Below are 23849 nucleotides of genomic sequence, written 5' to 3' on the forward strand. Positions count from 1 at the left end.
CCGAATGGAACAAACCAATGGCGTTCCACAAGGTTCGATATTGGCAGTGATTCTCTTCGTTATCGGTATGGACTCTATTTTCAACTATAATCACCTGCACATCTGACCAAAGAGGAAGCGCCTAAAACTTCGGAAAATTCGTCTGGACGGGAAGAGTATCGTCGAGGTGAAGAGTATGAGGATTTTGGGAGTAACACTAATTACGTCTTTCCGTTTTGAAACTTACCCAAGCAACAACGTAAGTTTTATTGTACTCTTATGGTGGTCTTCAAGACCAATTTTGGTCTTAAATGCCATCATAAGAGTGTAATAAAACCCAAATTGTTACCTGGACATGCCAGGATCATCAAGAAGAAGTGCAAGAACCGTATACAACTGCTACAAACTCTCGGACGGAGGATTCCAGGAGGAACAAGGAAGACACTGTTGTACATCGCCAAGGCTACTATCCTTCCGGTGCTTTTCCATGGATGGGGAATCATCAGCAGAAGCCAAAATGGTGTCCTCAAAATAATTAAACCGGTCTACAATGATATCCTGCGAATAACTTCCGGAGCCTTCCAGACCATTCCGGTGTTGGGACTCTGTGCCGAATCCGGAGAACTGCCTTTCCAGCTGTTGGCATGTCAGAAACTCGTCGCCAAATCCTCCGAGCTGGAGGAAAAGAAAGCATTGTTAAACTTTGATAGAGTATGGCCGATATCCAACCGTGCAGAGTTATCTTTCACGAGTCTTACTAGCATTGAGTTACCACCGGTGGAACCCTTCCCAGTGCCAATCAGGAGGAACTGAAACTCTGCAGTACCTATAACAAACTGATCGATCAAAGGTCAGTTCAAAGACGGTGAGGCACCAAGGAAAGCTAGGAAAATACAATGATTTCAGACACGTGGATGGCTCTCTTGATGAAGATTATCGAGCGAGTATTGGTATTGTTGACGGAATCAACAATCGATGTCGACGAATTCCCGATGGTCGATGGTCTTTTCTGCGGAAGCTAAAGCGATTGTTCTTGCCTTAAAGTCAAGTAGGAGCCAAGACAGAACAGTCATCTTCACGGATTCAGCAAGCTGTGTCACTGCAATTCAAGGGAATATCACCAACCACCCTTGGATCAGAGCAGCTCAAATTGAGATGGAAGGAAAGTATACTGTTTTGTGCTGGATACCAGGGCATACTGGAATCCCAGGAAACACCGAATCTAATGCGATGGCCAACAAAGGAAGAGAAAGCGGAATAATCGACCCCAAGATGCCAGCAGTAGACAGGATTCGATGGTGCAGGAAGGCCCTGGACCACACGTGGGAATCGGAATGGTTCGAAGCTCGGGATGTAAAGCTTAGGAGGATTAAACCATCTACGGCGGCATGGAGGGACAGAAAGGATCGGAGTGCGCAAAGGATCTTGACCCGGTGGAGAATCGGGCATACCCGGATGACACATGGCTGGCTGATCGAGAAACGAGATAAAAACGGGTGCCCGCATTGTGGAGCGCATTACTCAGTGGAACACATCCTCACCGAGTGCCAGGAATATGAGGTGTTTAGAAGAAATCTTAACTTAGAATGCAATACTTGCGAAATATTATGCTTTGATCAAGATAGGGAGGACAAAGTGTTGAAGTTTGTTAAATTGGCAGGCATTGATAAGTAGATATGATTTGTTATGTTAACTTTTGTTTTAGTTAATCCTTCTTTTTAAGAACCGAATGACCCTTCAGGTTAAAGACTATAATAAAAACCAAACCAAAAAATCCGATCTGTAATGTCGGAGAGATTTTGGCACGTTTTTTTTTAAACAGCACGTTAAACCAATCACGAAGCGGGGAATTCCACTTGGACAATCCTACATTATTTTCAATTTTTTAATAGTGCAACCTACATTTTTCGTTCGTTTGGTGTAAAAATATTGAAACTCGATCAGGAAACCGCAAAGTTATTAGCGTTCAAAACTTGACCACTTTTCGAGATAAATAGCGACTCAACAATAAACACAAACGGCCACTCTTTTCACGTTTCGACACTATTTGCACCAACATATCGTTATCGCTAGAACCAAAGATCTCTTTTTCCACACTTTTTCCCACTTGACTACAACTCAGTCGGCAATCCTTTGCCAACCGACACGATGGTCGGCTGGCGCCGAGCGTTTCGAAACTGCATTCGAATCTTTGCCGACCGTACCACCGCACCGGCACCGTGGCAGCACCGCAAGAGGCGGCGGAAGGCGGAACAAATAGCGCCAAACCGAAGGCGAGAATAAGAATGCACACGCGATTGTATTACAGCCGGATTTTTGCTGTATCATTGCTTTTTCCGGGCCAACCCGGTCCAGTCCGACCAACACTCCGGTTAGTTCATCGCTTTCGACCAGAAACCAAGATACAGAAATGATAGAGCAACACAATCTGTGCACGGAAATACCGACCAATTGACCGTAGGAAGGTCGAAAGGTGAGCCGTCGTGGCTCATGGCTAGGATGGGTCACGAAACCGCACTCGGCCTGTCCGAAATGGACTGAAGACCAAAAATTTTAACAACTCTCCTACTGACCGGTCATAATAACGCTCAGAAGCCAGCAGCAGCATCCAGGAATCGGCTGGATCTATGGCTGATTGCACGGGTCAACACGAAAGGAAGATACCAGCTTCGAACTGCTGTTCATAATCTCTTTATACATTCTATGTTTGTGTACCGAGTAATCGATGCGGTCTCGTTCGGTCAGTCTCCGTATTTGCTAGTCACGACCATTCCGATTTCGATAGTTGAGGTAATTATTGTATTTCTCTTTTCGATAGCCCCATAATGCCTGCCGGCGAGCAAGCGAGCGAGTACGTATCGGAACGGATCGGCATTGCATCATCATCCTCTCATCATCAGCAGCAGCACCATCGTCATTATCATCACTGATATTCTGGACTTTCAAAAGACTTTCTTTTCGCTGGCAGACATTCAACCACAAGAGGCACAACAGCACAGCACATGCGGTCTTGTAGCGGTAATCGAAATTCTAGCCGGTCCAGTTTCGTTTCTTAACAGCTATAGGGTTGCTTCAGTCAGTTCAGTGGGTAAACTTTTACGTTTCAAACGGCATGGCACTTCCAAGTGAAGGAATACAGTTATAAAACGTCTCTGTTATACGGTTTGGCGCATCGGTATCGGTGCAGGCATCATTGCGGCACGCCGGCCGCAATGGATTGTGTTGTGTGTCCGATCTGATCGATTGAGTTCCGACCGAATGAACCAGTGACGACCGCCGCGGGATGCAGCAGCACTGGCGGCGCAGCAGCAGTCATCCGTCATGCACTGGCCGACCGACCGACCGAGAACGGCCGGAAATTGTGGTTTTCGTCTTTAATTACAGCCCAGAGGGCAGAAAAATGATTGAACGCAGCTCGCTCGGAAGTGAAGCTAACATTATCTGGTGAGCTTTTAGATTGTTTGAAATTCGATTTTCAACCATCGATTCGTCGGGCTGGTTTACCACAAACGAGCAAACGACTCTGACCGATAGTTTTCAGTCAGAGTTTCAGCTGTTGGGATGAAAACATCAAATGGAGGAAAGCAGCAATAGTCCGTCACATTTTGGTATTTGAAAATTCGCAAACTTTCTTCATCCATCAAAGTGAGAGAATGACCGCAAGCACCAACCATATTCTTGATGCCGAAGCCCAGCGACAGTTCAGCAGTTGGTTGGTGAAACCACCAAGAAAGAAGGCAAAACTGCTGCTTGTTTATGCAAATCACGGTAGTTGCCAAGGTGCCAGCGAAGCAGCATCGTAGGCAGGAGAGCATGTAGGACCGGTTACACACATTTCTTCGCTTCGGTCACTATCCCACCATCGCCATCGCTGGCGCAGCCAATAATAGTACGAGAAGCCTTGACGGTTGCCCCCGGTAGAACGTGGGAGGCGGAACGCGATCGAATTGGCCGCTTTTTTTGTTGTTGTTTCCAGCGGAACGGAAGATGACGTGCGCGATCATTGCGACCGAGTGGACGACGGATACTGTGGACAGAAAGCTGATCCCATTGTTTGTGCACTCTTGAGGCCAACGGTCCTTGGCTTTTTGGTGAGCTTCACTGATCTACTCAAAGTTGTTTGAATTGCGGTCGAAAAATATCCGCATACAATCCGGTCGCATTCAATGCCATGCTCTGTGTTGATTTGCTGACGCAAAAAACAACACTTGGAATGACACTGCATTAACGTATTTTTTGAATCAAATTTTAATCAAAATTGTCATACGAAACGGACATTGCTATACGTTCGACCTTTAACCGATTGGTTCAGCTCTAAAATCAGTTTGGGCAAGAATGGGTTTCATTCAAAAACCAAGCTATTATTTATCGCCAATAAATGGAAGCAACGATAAAAAAAGTTCAACCCAGCAATGTGTCGGTTCGGTATAGGCTAAGGTTAATAATGAATGGCACCGTGGGTTCTTCAAACAATACCGACCAACCGACAGCGTGAAGTCGGGATTTCCCATGTCCGAGCGCGAGCGTTGTCGTCATTTTGGACCTGCAACTTTATGAGTGTGCTTTTTACTCACGACGACGACGACAGCGACGACGACCGCGACGACGCGACAAGAACGGACTGAATAATCGTATCACCACACCACCATAAAGTGCCTATTCATGACTGCGCGAATCAAGTGTGCCATGCTGGTCGCTTGCCTACGCCGCGCCGCCAGAGGTGATGGATTGCATAACTATACAGCTGTAACAGGTAAGTAAGACACAGATGACAGGCCAGCTGAAAGATCAAACTGATCGTCAACTTTACGGTTGTCAACTCGAAGGAAACTGAAACTTTTGCACTTGTCAAACTTTTTGCGGAAATAGCGAGCAGTGATGTCACCAGATGGTTCAATAAGTCTATAAGAGGTAATTTTGGGTTGACTAAAATATATTTCTAAAGGGCCAAACAGAATGCTGCGTCAACGCATCCGTCAGCGTCAATTTGACAGTAAACCCGAACTGAAACTGTCAGAATAACGCTGCTGGACGCGTTGACGCAGCATTCTGTTTGGCCCATAAGCAAGGCACTGATGAAAAATTCTATTATACATACATATCATTAATTCATTTATGGCAGTCAGCATGTCACCGAAAATCACAGTTCCCTTCTCTTCTTCATTGTACCAACATGCTCCCATAGACTCGGGGATCCATCTCAAAAATATAAAATTAGTTCAACTAACCTGCTAGCCGTAATAAGCTCTTGCAACTCGAAGCACTAAGCATTGCATTCTATAAGTTGTATTACTTTTTCGGTCATTAATTACACTAAATACTGAGCTTAGTAACCAATTAATATTCATCACTAAATTTTCACTTTTTCGCCGTCGGTTTTTCATTAAATATTTTCAGTCGTTTCAGTCGTCAAATCACTCGCGAAACTTGAGGCACAAAAAACTTTAATTTACCACCCGAACAGTTATTTAGAGAGATATTATAATCATTTTTGCTCAAATTGTTCACTTGAATTGATAGGAAAAACTTTACTTCGTTTCGATTGCAATTCCGAATCCGCGACCGTCGTTGTTGTACGTTGCCAAGGGAACGGACGTTTATATGGAGTGATGCCAACGTAAGCATTTGAGCATGAAATTGACCAATTATTGTCGCTATTAAATTAAAATTAAAATCGCTTTTAGTTATAAAATTTACTGAAAATAAAATTTACCGTAAACAACATTTTAGGTGATAGAATTAGTGTTGGATCTAGTTCAACAGCAAAAATAGAAACGCGATTCTTTGTTTCATAATTGTTCTTAACATATTATAACCTACTACTAGCAACTCTATTCTCAACAAAACGATAGTGGCAACAGGTACTGAAATCAGTAAAAAAGCAACTGGACTCTGACGACCTTCACCTTAAAATTACATCAAAATATCCCCAGAAGCAAAAAATTTGATTTTTCTCTATTTTCGAGATTTTCAGGCATATATTGCTTCATCTGGTTCAGTCAATTTGTTCATTCAAACAGTGGTTTTAGTGATACTGCAACAATTATCATCGTCAGTACGAGGTGTGTAACGAAAGACTACATTTAAATACATACTGCTGAAAATCCACGTGTCCTTGTGGAAGCAGGTGAGGACAGATGCTTCATTAGATGCGTCATTCTGTCAACACAAATACACAAAAGCAGAGAGTAGCGAATAATCAAAAGCCTGCCGGATATACTATCGCATGTCCTAGTTATAATCAGGCTACAAACCTTTTTTTCAGAAAGAAAACTACAATTATGTAGAATAATTTCATATCAAATGAGTACTATTCACTGTGGCTATTTTCTTTAGTCACTCCTAATTTTCGTACACTTGACGGTTATTACGGTGATTTCATGCCCCGATTGAAGTTGATTAAAATGGCCTTAAAATTACGTTTGATTGCTTCCCTGGACAAATTAAAATCTTTTTTCGACAACTCTGTAGAATAAGCGGAGATCATTTTAACATGTTGCATTTTGCGTATCGCCGCTGTTCAGCTTTGATTCCATCAACTCCATTGTAATAGTAAGGATTCCTAACTTGACAGCAATATTCGAGGATTGAACACATCAATGAGCAGTATATTCACATTAAAATTCACATCAAGGATATATAAGGGTATATAAGGGAAATCAATGGTCCGAAGGAGCTACCTTGAAGGACCCAGACGGAGTAGCAAATTCGCCAAAAAAAATTATCACCGATTTTCTCTGTTAGCTGACGACCAACGAAGTACGAACGCAACCGGCTGATAGCTCTGTCGCAGAAGCCTGACTTTCCCCATTTGGCTAAGGCTTTTTCGTGGTTGATGCTATCGAAGACTGCTGTCAGGTCGAAAAAAATTGCATCAGTTTGCTTGGCATGATTACAACCATCCGTTATGTAGGAAATAAACGACAAAAGGTTGGTCACACTAGAGCGCTTTGGAATTAACCCATACTGGTCTTCAACAAAATATTGTTGGGAAATCCAAAAATGAGGTCCAATAATATTAGTAGTGAAATTTAATTGTGAAAAAAGTTTCGACCATTCTTTCATTTAGCTTTCATATTCTACTAAAGCAAAGCAAAGTCTAGGATCTACATTTCGTTTTTAAAAATTTGACCTACTGTTCTACATTCGATAGACTTCGCAAGCTGTTAGGGTACAGGACATTTGCGGAGCTAGTGCAATGATCCTATAGACTCTAACAACCTCTAGCAGCTGAGATTCGAAAAACGACGACCGGCTTGTTGGACCAGTATGATCCAGTTCAGTATACGAGCAATTATAGCTACGATGATCTGGTCAGTTACGTTGAGAAACAGTAGCATATATCCTTGCCTCACACCGGTAACTGTACTGATCGCTTTGACGATTTTATATAGCAATCCTCTGTACGTCAATCAACGGAGCACGATTTCGCGTCAGTATTTTTTTTTGGTCAAAAAAGTAAAGCCTTGGGCTTTAACGTCTTTCTCAGACTTGTCCCTTCTTTATCGACAGACTTCACAGCCTATACGTCTATTAGAGTATTAGAGACTATTAGAGTACGGTGACGGGGCTAGTGCAACAATCCTACTGACTCTATCTAGCAGCACCGCCTAGCCGAGATTCGAAAATACGACGACTGGCTTGTTAGACCAGCATCGTACCTCGAAACCAACTAAGCGGTTTTCTTCTTGGTCGATGAGTACCAAAAAGAGGGACTGTTGAAATTCGATGATCTCCTCCAGAATAATGCAGAGCGCGTCTCTATGGTCATACGATCTTTTACACGTGAACAGTTTGTCGGACAAACTGACGAGGCTGATGGAAACTATCCTGTAATGAGTAAAAAATTATGTGCATGTTTTGCGGACACTCTGGAGTCCTTTCGAATTGTGCAGAGCCCACCCTACTAGCACAGTTGTTATAAACTAGTTGTGGTAACCGATTAATGACTAATTTCAGTCATAAATAAGTTGCAGCAACCAGAAATGTGCTGCTTGGGCAAGTTCCAATCTAAAATTAAATAAAAAGAAGAAAACTTATCCTATTTAATTCTGCTTTGTACATTTTATTTACGACAGATACGTATTTCGCCTACGACTTGCAGGCTTCCTCAGTATCCAATTTCCAGAAACTAATTTCATAAAAACACTAACAAAACTATGAGCTACACCAGATCTTCCTGATAACCGCTATAAAACTGTCTTCCTTCCGACTAAGTGGCCAACTCTGCAGAAGGTTCTTATAACAACTTTCAGAATCAGGTTTTAAGCACAAGCAGTCATATGACATTCATATCCCAAGCTTTCGCTGCGTGACAGCCATCGCCATAACTTGATAAAGCTTTTCGCTCTGGTAAAAAGCTAAATCAGTCCGCTAGCTTTGTTAACTTGAAAATACATCTATGAGCAGAAAAGTTTCAGTTTTACTGTCAGATCATCCAGATCCAGATTTGGTTTACAGCGTCCATAATAAAAAATCACATACAATAATTAATAAATTTTGAGCAATCTTCGGTGCTTTGCCACATACGCGCATTAAATTTTAGCATGATTATTGTTATGATAGGCAGATAAAATCAACGCGCCATTGAAATTTTCTAATTTTCGACAACTGGTTGTTTTAACAAAATATATATAGGGTATGGGAGGGTATTTTCAGCATGTTTCTAAATTCAGCCTATTTGCCTCTTCTTTCGCCAATAAAAATACTTTGCCGACATACAATCTTAATATGTTATAACTATTTTCTCAAGACTGTAAGTAATCTACTATTTTTTGTTTAAAGAACGTCAAAACCACCTGCTCTTCCACTAGAACTAGGCCGTAGGCCGAAAAAATAGATGCCATCGCTTAATGGGCTGAAAATACCCTTCCGTGCCCTATTCAGTTAGTCAATCTCAATTTCTAGCAAAATCATTTCGGTCGCTTTCTGTGACAGGAAAAGCGATTGATAATAACTTTCTTTCAGCAAAACACTCTGCTTTGAAAAATTTTGGTTTGCAAGCTAAAACAAAATACTGGAATAAGGCAATATCCAAGTAACAATTTTAAGTTTTACAGGGTGTCGATTATCCGGTGAAAATAAAATTTCCAGGAAGGTTTTTCCAGGTGTATTTCGAAAAAAATCCAGTTGCAAAATATCACGCTAATTTCTCTTTTATTAGTGTTTTTTAGACTAAATTGGTTGTTAACTCTTTAATTACTATTTCTTGATAAATCCATTTGTCTTTTTCAATTCAAATTCATCATCTTGCGACGATGAATTGAGCAACGCGCTTCGTTCTATTATTTGAATCCAGATCTTCTTTTTTTATTCAATCTACTTGCAGCTAGCTTTGACATAATCAAGATTTTGAGGCTGAAATGGTCTATTCTCCGAAAACGAATAATTCGTAGGTTTTCACTAGTGATCGACATCAGAATAAAAATTAAAGTCCGGGTTCCGGGACAAATGGGTTTAATGTCGTGGTTAATTTTCAAAAGCTGATTTTGGTTCAGTTTGATTCGTTCTTGTTTCGGTTACAGTTTTTTTTGTTTTATTATAGAGATTTTAAAATTAAATTTCATTCATCTCTTGGTTACAGTCTGATTTCGGTCCGGAAGTCTGGAATTATCTTGATGCAAAATTTCTTTGTTTTAAAGGTTGGACTTTTTCTAAATGTCAACTCCCATGACCCAATGAATAGTTGTTCTCGAAGCGTAGAATAGTGTTTTAAGAATCTTGCTACATTAGCCGCAGAGTAAGCAGAAAATGCATTGTTTCAATAATAGTGATGCACAGACTAAAAATATGCGCTGTGCGTTTCAACATCCACTAGCCTAGCACGGACTTTTTGTGTCACTTTCCATGCAAAATAAACAAATTTAGCACAAGTTGTGCGCAAAACTTTTGTGCTAAATATCCGATCATGATCAATTAGATGGTGAGCCCTTCCGAAAGTCGATCAAATAGGTTCAAATGTTGTTGAGAAACGCGGTCTGGTAAACAGCGGGTCAGTCGCACATTCATGAAATTCTAAATTTCGAAACTCTGTGAAATTTGTACGCAACAGATTGGTTGCACGTGAGTCAAAAACTTTATTTGTGCACACGTGATGGCATTGAGTGAAAATGTGCCAGCTACTTGAAATAAATGTTATCCTTGCGAAGCCATAGCTTTTTCAGTATATTTTCTTCCCGTGTAAAAAATCCCTGACTTCAAATGAAATTCCATGACATTCCCTGACTTTTCCAGGTTGAAACGAATTTCCCTGACATTTCCAGGTTTTCCCTGATTTTCCAGGTAATCGACGTTCTGGTTTTATTACGTTCCACTAGTGGTTTTCATGACCAATTTCATAAAACCGCTAATAAAACTATGAGCTCCACAAGAACTTTCTGATGACCGCTATAAAACTGTCTTCCGACCAAGCGACATAACCTCTATAAGAAATAAGTCGTAATATCCTCTATAAGAAATAAGTCATAAGCTGAAAGCAGTCTCTGTAGAAAGCAGCAATAAAACCGATTATGCTTTTCGCTGCAGCAGGTAGCAATAAATCTAATTGGTTCCGGTATTTTAAAAGCTCTATGAAACTAACAGATTTATTACGGTTGGACAAGCAACCTAATAAGATCAATTTGGCTTGATGCACGATGCGCCATTTTGTATTGCTACGCCACACGCATGGTAAGTGTATATGAGACATGGTGCAGCTAGCTAGTTTCATCGTTATAATATAAGCAACCACTATAAATTTGCTTTATTAGCAGTGCTTTTTTATGGAAATGGTTCCTAGGCTCACTAATATCAACGAATAGTTCTAAAATCTCATGAATGGTAATTTGGACCTTACGGTAAGAGAGCATATAACAAAAATGCTAAAAATGGGAGTGTCACGCAAGATTTTCAAAATATTTACATTCATCAATAGGTACCGTCTTCCACTCATCATGTTTGGATATTGCCTCATATGAGCGCCATTTTTCTTGTCATGTTTGGATTCAGTACCGTTTCACCTTAACAAATTGATTTGCAAGTGTACAATGTTGGACAATTGCTAGACTCCAATTGGATTGGAAAAGGGGTGTGGTTTTCCAAAGTGGTCTCATTTGGATCCGAATCGCTTGATGTACCTAATTTTCGTCCGTGCCTGTGAACCAAAGCGATCGACCGAAGCGAATTCGATCTTGAAACTTTACATACATTTTCACTATTCAACGTATAAGATTATTATAAATATGTTACTATAAAATTGCTGGATATTTTATCAATCCAACGACGTATTAACTGTTATGTTTCGTTTAGTAGTATAGTAGCTATTAGTATTTGAAATCTTTCATTCAAACGTTACACTTCTATTCTTCTTTTTCACAAAGTGCTTCCCGGTATAGTAAACAAAGACGTAGTCCTACGTATAAAATCAACCTCTACATTTCATCAAATTATAAACACAAGGAAAAACTTGTTTTGTGCGGTTTGTAGGTTTTTTATTGCATTCAAATACACACTATCTACTGAACAGTTGCGTGTCCTTGTGCAATGAGATGAGGTCAGCTTCGTTAGAAGCGCCATTCTGCAACACAAAAGAAGGTAGTGCCGAATAATTAGAAGCCCGCCAGGAAATAGCGTCGCAAGTCCTGGTTAGAATAAGGCTGCTGTTCCGGATAGGAAACTACATCAATGTAAAATAAAATGACCAGATTACTCTAAATAAATGTAGGACATATCGGATGGCAAATAGAGAAGAAAGAAAAATCAATTCTGTTGGGAATAAAAATTTTATTTTTGGTGGCAACACAATACAAAATTACATGTATTGTTTAGCTGAATATACTTGTTTTGTATCCAAAATCTCCAAACAATGCGGAGCACTTTGTCATCCGCAGCATGTCGTCAAAATACGGGACTAACGGGAAAAATTCGGGATGTCTGGCCAGTTTGATTTTATTTCGAAGTAAGTTAAATGCACTTTGATTTCATAACTGATAACACTATATGTAACATTTTTTGTAATATCTATCATCTAACGGGTGGCAACTAAAATTTTTACAAAATTTTCGAGGTCCCTGTGCTCAACAACAAACGAACTTGAAGGGGAATGAGAGTACGTATGTGTTCTCTCTCTTCTCTTTTTGTCAGTATTTTTTGTTTTGTTTATGATTGCCCACTTTTGCTTAAAATGGCGTCGAAGCAAGAAGCATTTCGAGAGCGCATTGCGCAATTCTACGAACTGCATAGAGATCTCGGCAAACGAATACAGTACAACATTTAAAAAGCGAAAATGTTGCGGCTTCGACTGTTTACCATATCCTAAGCTAAAAAAGAAAACTTTTCCAATTAAATTCTACTAGGTATTTATATTTATTCGCGACAGATACATATTTCGCCTACGACACCTACGACGATACAAGTTGTACGCGTATAAATAGTAAAATTTAATTGGAAAAGTTTTCTTTATTTAATTTCAGTTATCCTAAGCCCAATAGCAGGATAGCGGAAGGTCAGCCAAAATTTTGGACCCAGAAGGACATCATTCTCTTTCTCGTGCTTTCAACAACAAGGATTCTGTGATGCCGTAAAAAGTTCAACTGTTAGTTTTCACCAGTACATCCGCAAAACATTGAAAAGAGTCGGAATAAAGTGCCGAAAGAAGACAAGAGCCCCGAAATATACTGAGGAACAGATTTCGACATTGAAATCCCAATAACGTTGGTTGATAAAAAAAATATTCCAGACAATGGCTTGTTTTGGACGAGGAAAGTTACTTCCCCCTTTCGAAGACGCACATTCCCGGAAATGATCGATACTATTCCCTGGATAGTTTTACAGCATCTCCGAACATAAAATACTAGTTGAAGGTTTGAACAGAAAGTGATGTGGTATATTGCCATTTCCGAGAGAGATATTTTCAAGCCATGGTTCAAGCCCTCTGGTTTGGCTATCAATCAAGATGTGCACCAAAACGAGTATTTGAAGAAAATTTTTTTGCTAAAATTTTTCCATTCTGCGCCCCTGTCCGAAGCTATCGAACTGAAAACAACCCGCAGTGGATTGTCTGTAGCTAATACGATCAACAATCAACAAACAAACGATCAACAAGGCTGAACTGGCAGAACTGGATGCCGAGGTAGATCAATTCTCGGGTACTTTTTCATTTCGACGTATCTGCAAATGAGAGATTCTCTTCGTGTCTCCTCTCGTCCGCTTTTCACGGCGAAACTAATGCATTGAAAAGAAAATTTTCAAGACATTTGGCTAGCTAGTGACTCCGGCAACCGATTCCTGCAAAGCTGATGTGTCAAAATGCATTAGTATCGCCGTAAACAACGGAAGAGAGGGAACACGAAGAGAATCTCTCATTTGCAGATACGTCGAAATGAAAAAGTACCCGAGAATTGATTATGTTTACGCAACGAGTCCAATAGCGAATCAGTGGAATGCGGTCTCGCTCAACCGTAAATGCGTCTCCAGCAAATGTGCGAAATTCTGCGTCCATAAAAAACGACCTAAGTCACACTTTAGCGGATCGGATTGCTGGCATGAATGATATTAGCCACGCAAAAAGACAATAGCTCTTATCAGAAGCTATTTTATTTGAAATAAAGTTTCAATATTGTTCCTTGTTTTATGGTAGATCATAAAATCATTCGAAATCTAGCTTTTCCATTCTTTTAGACAAACTAACAGCAGGATTGAACTGACCTCTAAATAAATATCCACAATTTTAGTGCAATATATCGAAAATGCTGAGCTTAATGAGATAGATTTTTGCTACGGTTTTCGTTGTAGATTTTTATCGTAGATTTTTTCGAGAGTCCGAATACAAGCTCTACCGGAAAGAGCAGTACCGGGTTAATTCCAATTGATCTAAAACACAATACAATATTCTGATAGCAATGGATGCGATCCAATTCCACCCAATATCCACACAAAATTCGCTCTGGGGTGCCGGTAAATTTTTGTTTGCAAGGGCAAATAGACGGCAGCATTCGAAAAATATTTTCCTCGAAAATGTACCCTCGGTCTGAAAACTAACCAGCATTCCATTCTGCGACAAAAATGACACTCTCGAGCGCCGCACCAGTTCTTCCGAAACACAAGTTTTTCCTCTTTAATTCCGTAGCCCCAGTTGTGCCCTATATCACGATTATCTATAAAAACTTCGCCTAAGAACACAAGAATAAACAAATCCCAGAGTTACGTTACCAAACCAGCTCCTTCATATTGCCTAATCTAGCTCAAAATAGTCGTTCTGCTCTATCTGTACAGCACTGACATATTCGTTCTAGAGATTCTCAGGAAATAGGATTTGTACATAAAATAATATCTCGTATTACAGCTGACCCGCGGACGACGAACGTTTTGCAGGATAATATTGACATATCTTTAACAAATATTAAGTAAATGGTAAATACAAATGAAACAGTTTTGAATTGATAAATTGGAGGAAAAGTATAATTTTACTTACGTATTGATTATTTGATTTCATTTTGTTTCGGTCAGTTTAAATTTAGACAGACGTCAGTTTGGAATTTGAAAAGTTAATTCCATTAAATCAAATGCATCTTCATTTATTATTGAGCAGCCCTTAAAAGGACCGTTTCTCAATGATTTAGAATAAATTATCATTAACTTCAAAATACAATCGGAATTGTGGCATTGAAAAGAAAATTTTCACGACATTTGGCTAGCTAGTGATTCCGGCAACCGATTCATGCAAAGCTGATGTGTCAAAATGCATTAGTAGCGCCGTACAAAGCGGAAGAGGGGAGATACGAAGGGAATCTCTCATGGCCAGATACGTCGAAATGAAAAAGTACCCGATATGTGTGTCTACCTGATCCTGAACTCACCGCTGAGGAACGGCGAACGAGTGGAAGCCTGGTCAGCCGTAATGTTGGCTGCTGAAGAGCTTCAGCTTGAAAACATTGGTCCCTTTCAACAATAAGAATGCCCAAACATTACCTTACACGACATTTTAGTAAAAAAAAACTTGATTGTCGTTCGATCGTATCGAATTTGCATTTTTCTTGATAAAATCCTTGAGTATAATGGGGTAAATCAGACTTCTAGATTATGTTGTAATAAAATAAAATCGTTCATCTATCTTTTTCCTCAAATTCTTCAAAGAATCTTCTTCTTTATTAGAGAGTTCAAAACTTACATTTTTGTTATGAAGATGGAACTTGGAACTACTTGGAAGGAACATGTTTTTCACAAAAATTTTCACTACGCTGGAAGACGCTTCAGAAAAGCCGGAAAAACTATGTTCTAATTCTTTTAGTGTTTTAGTGAGATAAATAGTATGTATTAAGTTATGGTTTTGAGCTATTACCATAACTTAGCACCAAAAAATTACAATTTCGGAAAATTTTCGTCATTCAAAGTTAATGCATTGGCGAATAAGAAAAAAGTGTAGAACATAATGTTTTCGACTTTTCTATTGAGTTTTTCACCGTAATATAAAATTTCGAAAAAAAAATTTGTAACAGATATATTTTCTAGATTGCTGAGAAAATTTTCTAGCGTTTTTATAATGAGAAAATTGTTCTACGACGCTTGGTTCAAGAGTTATAAGTTTTTAAAACAAGCGATGACCGAGAAAATAGGAAAATTTCTCTTAGAGTCCTCTAGGAAAACAGGAGGCTTTGAATTTTTTAAATATTGTTTTCCCCAATAAACCCATGAACTATGCTCGTATGTCAAATTTCATGAAATCAAGAGACCCTTCTGCTCAAAACTGTACGATAATTTTAAAATATCCCCAACAGCAAGAATCATCGTGCTAGACCCGCTACCATTAAAATTGAATCGATTGGATAATCGCGTAATAAACGAGATGTGTATAATAACTAGTAATAAAGGAAACTTACCTTTTTGCAAAGTTAATTTTGCACAGTCAAATCTCCGTTCGCTCTTCACTGAGTTTCTGCTTCACAGCGTAATCCAACTGTTTCTACCAAATGCAAAACTGTCACAGGGTACGTAAGCTACGATGGTATCACTGCTAGAATGTCGCCCACTGCACCACCAAATGTCGCATCTTTCGGCGTATCATTTCACAGACCACTCCAGCTTCCGTTTTGATTATGCGAACAGTCCTCAGCCTCACTGCAATAGCAGATCCCAATTGGTTCGGTTCGAACAACTGCACTGCACAACCGGAGGAACAATGCCAATCATTTCACTTCGATTACACTAACTTCTTCGGTAACATAATTTGACGTAAAAATAGCCAATTTCAGCCTCGGTTTGCATAGAAATATCGACATTTTCGGCCAACTTTGATTACCGAACAAAACAGTAGTGGCTCACTGAGATAAACTTTTTCCTTTCACTAATGGATCTTCGCACAGACAAATGACCCAACAATGTCACTGATAACACACCTTTTCCGGATTTTTCATCACACGATAAAAATATGTACACTGTAAAAAAAATCCACCTCAATTGTATAGTACTGCTTCAGCTGTTGCCGAACGAAACGATCGGTTTTATGATTTGGTTTCCAATTTTAACCAAAACATGCGAGTTATTGATTATTTTTCTGTTTCAAACGTTAAGGTTAGTATTGGTGTCGACCAGACGTAAAATTTTCGTTGACAATAATTGACTACCCACTCGCCGTCGAACAAACCTAATCGAATGGACACTTATTCCGGCAAATATTCTAGACTCAAGGGAATCCGTCTTCCAGATCGGAATCGAAATTCACTTTGTTTTAATTGGATTTTCAATCTTCTTCGATTCGATGGATGGAACAACCGGGAGGATGAAAGAATCCTTCACTGGCTGTAGACACGCACACACACCGATCCGATTAGGCACTGCATCAGACGATAAAACCGATGAGGGAGAGCACAATAGGGCCCGTTGTAGGCACACGCATGTGCACTAGTAGTGTGTTGAACGGTACATTATTTTCGGCCAGGACGAAGGCAGAGCGCACACCCGCATACGGCCGGCGAGCGACGGCGACAGCAAACGCGAAAACTGTCAATCCGTGTGGCTGGCCTGGCGGCTGCAACGAAAGCTTCTCCCTTCAAAAAAGGAGTCTACACGGCGGTGCTGGCACCGTTACAGCATCACACCACCCTACATCACAAGACACCCACCCCGTCGTCGTCCGTGCCCGGCGGTTCAAGCAACGCCGAGAAGGCACCGCAGCCTAGTACACCGTCACAAGGACGCCTTGTTGTCAAACAAGTGCGCACCACACACGCACGCACACATCCGAAAGGGAGGTATGATTGAAAGCACTGTGAAAAAAATCCTAAAGAGAAGCGCGCACGAGACCTCCTCCACAAACGAGTTTACCGAACGGAGCACTAACTAGAACTGACCGGAGTGCGCGAGATCCGCAAGAGTTAGCTGGAATCGAGACGTGAGAGCTAGGTGCTTTCCGCGATACACGATATTGAAGCCCGCATCCATCGGTACGGAGAATGTGTGTGGGAGAACGAGACGAATATAGCTTGCATCTTTGGATCTGGTGAGAGCTCAGCTCAGTGCAAACTCTCCGAGCGTTCTCACGTACTCATATTTTATCAAACTTTGCAGAGAGTGAGGAATTTCCGAGATTGCTTTAAAGCAGAAACGAAACAGCAAATTCTTAATCTGTTCGCGAAAGGAATTGCACCGTAGGTGAGAAGAGCATATGCTAGTAGTAGGCTAGTGCTTTTGTGTTTCCTTTTTCAAAAGTGATATCACATTGTGACAGGTTATGTGTTTACGTTCTCGTTTTACCTTTCTGCTTGGTAGTGAGTTTGTGGCGGACCTCTTTTTCTGCAGAACAGCTCTCGCTGCGTCGCTCTTGTTGTGTGTGAAGGAGATGATACAGGTGAGTCTAATGTTTAATTTGAATTCATCTCATAAGTTAATTGAATAAATCGGCTCCAAACATAAAAGTAGATTGCATGAAAGGACGACAAAAAGTTTTGATCTTTACAGTATCTGCTGTAATAATTATCAAAACATGCAAGCTGTATTGCAGGCTTTCAAAATCACTGCAAATTACTCAGCTGAAAACAGGTCTTCAACTTACACTCTCGCACAGACAGCCGTTCTTTTAATGGCTAACGAACGGGTGAATTCAAAATTTGCCCCTCGAAAGCAGGTTTCGATTGGGCTTAAATTAAATGTACAAATTTTGTACTAATTGTTCAATCTTTTCTTATTCAAAAAATACCGAACTAACCACGACAACCCTTTCCTTTTAATCGATCAATACTGAAGTCTTGTATGAAATCGTAATGTACTTAATAATATTTGTAAAAAATTCCATGACTTTCTTTGAACTTTTCCACAACCGTAGAAATTGTTGTAGAAGTTACCCAGAAAATATTTTTTCTGGCTTGTTAAACACAAAATGTTTATTCTATTATTCTCGGTTCAACAGTTACTAACAACAACTAACAGGGGCTCAATTCTGTCTACTACAATTGTTATAATTGTCTTCCATTTCCGTAAATTTCTGGAATTTTTTTTTTGTAAAAATATTGAACTCATTTGAACCTGACTAGTAGACGTCCAAGACTTCGGTTCAGTGTAGTTTGTCCAACTGCTACAGGAACAATGAGAAGTGAGCAGCGAAGCTAGAAAGAGAGATATCGAGTAAAGGCAAAAGAGCAAAATATACAAAACAACTCTTTTGTATTCTGCTGCCTGCATGCTAGGCAGGCGGCGACATGAATGCGATAGAAAGATGCAGTAAGTTTAGCAGATCCGCGGAAAAAGTGCCAGCAAAATGTAGTGCGGACAGGCAGTTAATCAGCGAGCGGTTCAGTTTGCAACGAGACTTGCTGGAGTTGGATTCTGCCCCGAACACGTAGGCTCCGCAGGTAATGCTAATTAACAAATTACGACCTGGATGCAATTGAAAGCTCTCGAAGCTCTCTATAACGGTTTTTTGGAGCGACAGCAAACGAAACTACGTGAAATAAACCTTTTCATTTTAATTTTTTTTGTAACGCTAGAATTTAAGTAATGAGAGTATTAATTACATCTGCAGGCGATTATTATTTGCAACAGGACAGTGCTCCAAAGTAAATTGCACTCATCATACGTGAGTTTTACGATATCCTAAATCAACTCAAAATAACTTCACAGCCAACTGTATTGCGCCCCATCGAACATTTGTGGTGAGAAATCAAGCAGTGATTGCCAAATATCAATCCAATCCGAATATACGATACATCAAGCGCATGCTTGTCGGCAGCTGCACTAATAACAATTCTAATCGAACTGATTTGTTGTCTGTGCAAGTAAAGTTTTCCGATCGATTATTGCAACAATATGGCAAATCTACTTGGAAATTGCTGAGTTACTGGCACTCAAAACCTTTTGACCACTTTTTATGACGCTCGTATTTTTAGCCCACCATACCTGCCCTTAAGACGTAGTCCTACATTAAAAGCAAAGCTTATATGGCAGCTATTAGAATACAGTTGTTTTCAGTCGAGATTCTAATATGCCACGATTGACTTGTTGAACCAGTATAAGTATCTTGAGTGCGACAAACTGGGAGACTCTCTCGTAACATTCCATCATATTTTCGTTTTCCACCTCAATAGCAAGGTAACTTTATAGCAACCTAAATTTAAACTCAATAAAACTATATAACCACTTTTAAGTACATTCTTAAAGATGACTAATGTCATATTGCTAATGTTGTCATCACAAATAAAATAAAGTTTTATTAATCATGAGAAAGAAGAAAGGAATTCTATTAAATTCTACTACAATAGCCTATTCTTGTAGTAGTAGATCAATTTAGGCTTTATTCGATTATCAATACTTGCTCGTGACAAAAGAACAATGATAGAAATCTCCATTAAACAATTAATCAGGCTGTGAAATTCAACTTAAATGTAGTTTTACAAGTAATTTTATTTCCCTTACAAAATATTGTTTCTGTTCTCTTTCTTGAAGCGTAATAAAAGTGTAAAACAATTTTATGGCATTCTTTCTCAAGGTGTATGTTTCAAAACCAAAATCCGTTAAACGTTTCTTAAATGGTTTAAGAAAACCTTTGTTATAGTACAACAAAGGTAACAATTATTTGTGATAAAAAATGGTTTATTTCAAAAATTAAAACTTTCATTCAGTTCTTTATATTTTAAGTAAAACAAATTTTTCAATTTTAGACTACGAAGAACATTTCTTGATCGGCTTTTATTTTAGAAATACATTCACAATCGATTCAGGAGATTTTATTCATAACAGTAAGTCCTGCCTGAGTCAACTACCAACATTGTTTAGTTGCAGAATGAACCCGAAAACAATGGAGGTACCTACTTGTTATAACAATTCTTCGGTAGCAAAGATCTTCCTAAGCAACTCTTTCATTTTTGATCAATTCTCTCTTACTTGTAGCATCACTCTTAATGTTTTATCGTTTATGTCGGTTTTCTCGGTAGGTAATCTAGATTTTATTTATTAGCATAAAACAGGCTGTTGCTGGTCTTCGGGATTTTATTTCAACAATGGCTCGATCACTTTGGCTCAATTTTGATTCATTTCACAGTACCATCTCAACCGAGCAAACAGCTAAGTTATGTATGGGACATTTGTAGAAATGCTATGCTGCATCAATATCCATACACTTGAGCAGGTGACACTTTTAATATGCTTCTTAAAAAATAACTTTGCTGCATAACGATAACTGCTTTGTTCTATAATCAAATATAAAACTTAAACTTGCAATAGCACATCAATTTTATAATACTAACTCAATAAAATACCTACAAAAAAATAAAAGAAATAAGAAGGCTTGACACTTTTGAATCGTTTTCCGGACAGGCTAAGAAATTTATGCCTATAATTAAACAACTTATCAATTGTAAAATGAAGGGTTAAATAATCATTTTCCTAGGGGGGGGTGGGGGGCGGGGGTAATAGGTAGCTACGCTTAACAAGTTGTCTTTGTGACTCCTACCTTTTTGTCCAATGCTGGAAGGTGCATAGGTCCAATGCTGGACTCCAGCGCCTCTGTGGTTCATAGGTACACGGGTACCAACGAGCCACATGCCCTGGCGGGTGTTGTGGGTTCAAATCCGGTTATAATATCAGATTAGAGCTTGGTTCGACCCATGCACCTTCCAGCATTGGACAAAACGGTAGGAGTCACAAAGACAACTTGTTAAGCGTAGCTACCTACTACCTCCTCCCCCCCCCCGCCCCCCTTCCTTTCCACTCTTTCCCCTCCATTCCCAAAAAATCCTTCATTACTTTCCCTTACCGTCCCTTCACCAATTGTAGAACCATCGTTTCAAAAAATATTAATATATGGCTGACCGCATTTCAAGGTCAAAAGACTAAAACACGGGTTTGGTCTCTTTGTTGATGCTAAGCTTAAACAATTGATTTTCCTGTAATAATAAGTTCCCAAAACCTTACAGCTTACAAGCACTACGTTTTAGTAATCTGAAAAACGTCGCAGGAAAAAGACACCGTTTGACACCAACGTTAAATTTTAATTTGTTTATGTTATTTTGCGGAGCCTATTTAACACTAGATATACCAGCATTTTAAATATACCTATTTATACCAACATCAGTCAAAATGACTGGTGGATAAGAAACGACTGAATAATGTGCAACACAGACCGCATAGTGGTCGTTAGCCTCTTATCCAGCAACTTCTATCTCCATCTGCTCGTGGTAGGGTAACCAACCTGTTTTGAACCCCATCTGCAGCTGTACACACTTCCATTTGATTTTGCTGTAAGTGTCCAAATTTTGTACAGCTACAGATGGGATCCAAAATAGGTTGATTACCCTACCAGCCGGAATTCGAGCAACCTTAGCGGAGATGTGGTAACCAACCCTTGTGGAAACTAAGGTCGTATACCGACAGGCAAGGAGGCACTGTCTTGTCTCGGCGCTATACGATGGCAGCCCCATCATGAGACTCGGTGGCATAGCCCTAGTAAGGCAAGCTTTTTATATCTAAAATATTACGAAAAATCAAAAAAATTCAACTCGGAACATTTAGTATGGACAAAGGCGATGAAACAAGGATTTGGAATGGATGCTTCCTACCTGGAACTGTAAATCACTCAATTTCGTGGATGGCGACAGGATGTTGCTCGTTCAGTTAGAACCGCAAAAACTCGGCATTGTGGCACTACAGGAGATCTGTCGCAAAGGCGGGAAGGTGTGGGGGATCCGTGGCGGCAAGGCCCAATTTTGCCAGAACGGTGGAGCAACCATTTGGGATTTGAACCCGAGTCCTCGGAGAGCAATTCTTTCATTTTTGATCAATTCTGTCTTACCACTCTTAGTACCACTTGTAGCATCACTCTTAATGTTCCATCATTCAGTCGGTTTTCTCGGAAGGTAATCTAGATTTTATTAATAAGCATAAAACAAGCTGTTGTTGGTCTTCGAGATTTTATTTCAACAATGCAATGGCTGGATCACTTTGACTCAATTTTGGTTCATTTCACAGTACCATCTCAACTGAGCAAACAACTAAGTTATGTATGGAACATTTGTAGAAATGCCATGCTGCATCAATACATTTAAGCAGGTCACATTTTTAAGATGCTTCTTAAATAATTTCGCAACATAACGATTACTGCTTTGTTCTATAATCAATTTTATAATACTAACTCAAAAAAATACATCAAAATGAAAGAAATAAAAAGGCTTGACTTCCGGACAGGCTAAGAAATTTATGCCCAATTAAACAACTTATCAATTGTAAAAAGAAGTAGTAAATAATCATTTTTCTATACATTTTTATACTTTTAATTCTAGTTTTCTGTCATCAATGGTAGGATTTTATTCAAGTACGACACTGAAGAGGTTTCTTACCTAGCCAGAGAACGAAGGTGATTTAGTACTTCTTCATTAAAGGCCTTAAAGTATTTTCTAATAAAAATGTATTTCATTAGGAATAGTTCAGGAGATAGTTGTTTCATTTATTTAGATTTATTATTTGCCTCAAAATTGCTTAAACCGTCTGATGCATCGTCGGCTCGGAAATCCCTTTTAAAACTCTTCTGGCTTCCCAAGACATTGTACGGCGTATCCTACCTTGCATTAATATTTTCACGGTGACCGGATATCCTACCTCTGCACTTGCAATAATGTAATCCAACACGATTTTCTTCTTATAATTCGAAAGCGCAGCCCTAATGCGCCTTCGGTCATCGGCATATCCGGAATTCAAACGTAGTTTTTAGAATGCGAAATTTTTTGCGGGTTTTATGAATTCGACATCCTTCTCGTACTATAGTTTCTGCCTGGTTCAACAAGCCCTTTTCCTAAGAAAACATTAAACAGTTACCATCAATAGTCAAGCATGTCCGGATTTTAAAACATGGTTTCAAATCCGGACAGTGAATATTTATTAAAACAGTGTAAATATTTATTAAAATATACTTTATTTCCACACTTTAATGAATGACATTCCCTCAATTAATTAAAATTTACCCTCTTTGTTGATACTAAGCTTTAACAATTGATTTTCCTGTAATAATAAGTTTCCAAAACCTTAAAGCTTACAAGCACTACGTTTTAGTAATCTAAAAAACGTCGCATGAAAAAGACACCGTTTGACAACAACGTTAAGTTTTGATTTGTTTATGTTATTTTGCGGAGCCTATTTAACCACTGAATATGTCGATCTTAATGATCAATGATCAATGACCGAATGATCTTAAATATATTTGCAAAGTTATCTACATAGCTACACTGCATAAATTGCACATATTATTGCTTAATAAGGATAATTAATTGAAGGTGTCCGGATATTGATACCGTCCGGATTTTGATGCAGCATGGTAGCTATTATCTACATCTTTGCTGAAACAAGTTTTCCTGTATCTTTTGTATTTACGCTGCTACAATGCTGCTACTTCATTAGTAGCTCAGTGAACGTCA

The 23849-nt window shown here is 39.3% G+C and overlaps 1 protein-coding gene and 1 pseudogene across 2 annotated transcripts in view; both read right to left on the reverse strand.

Annotated features, from left to right (window-relative positions):
- LOC128737755 (SH3 and multiple ankyrin repeat domains protein 1) overlaps positions 1-17270 on the reverse strand; it is a 368045-nt gene extending 350775 nt beyond the window's left edge. The window contains exons 1-2 of one of the 2 annotated variants that reach the window (XM_053832458.1): positions 17076-17270; positions 15834-16388 (exon numbers count right to left, since the gene is read on the reverse strand). The gene's annotated coding sequence lies outside the window, so the exon portion shown is untranslated. Of the gene's footprint in view, positions 1-15833 lie in introns of both variants that reach the window. The other variant, XM_053832460.1, reaches the window with a different exon arrangement.
- The window catches only part of LOC128735367 (uncharacterized), a 30802-nt pseudogene continuing 7331 nt past the window's right edge, over positions 379-23849 (reverse strand).

Source organism: Sabethes cyaneus, chromosome 2 (assembly GCF_943734655.1).
Source record: "Sabethes cyaneus chromosome 2, idSabCyanKW18_F2, whole genome shotgun sequence".
Classification (NCBI taxonomy): Eukaryota; Metazoa; Arthropoda; class Insecta; order Diptera; family Culicidae; genus Sabethes; species Sabethes cyaneus.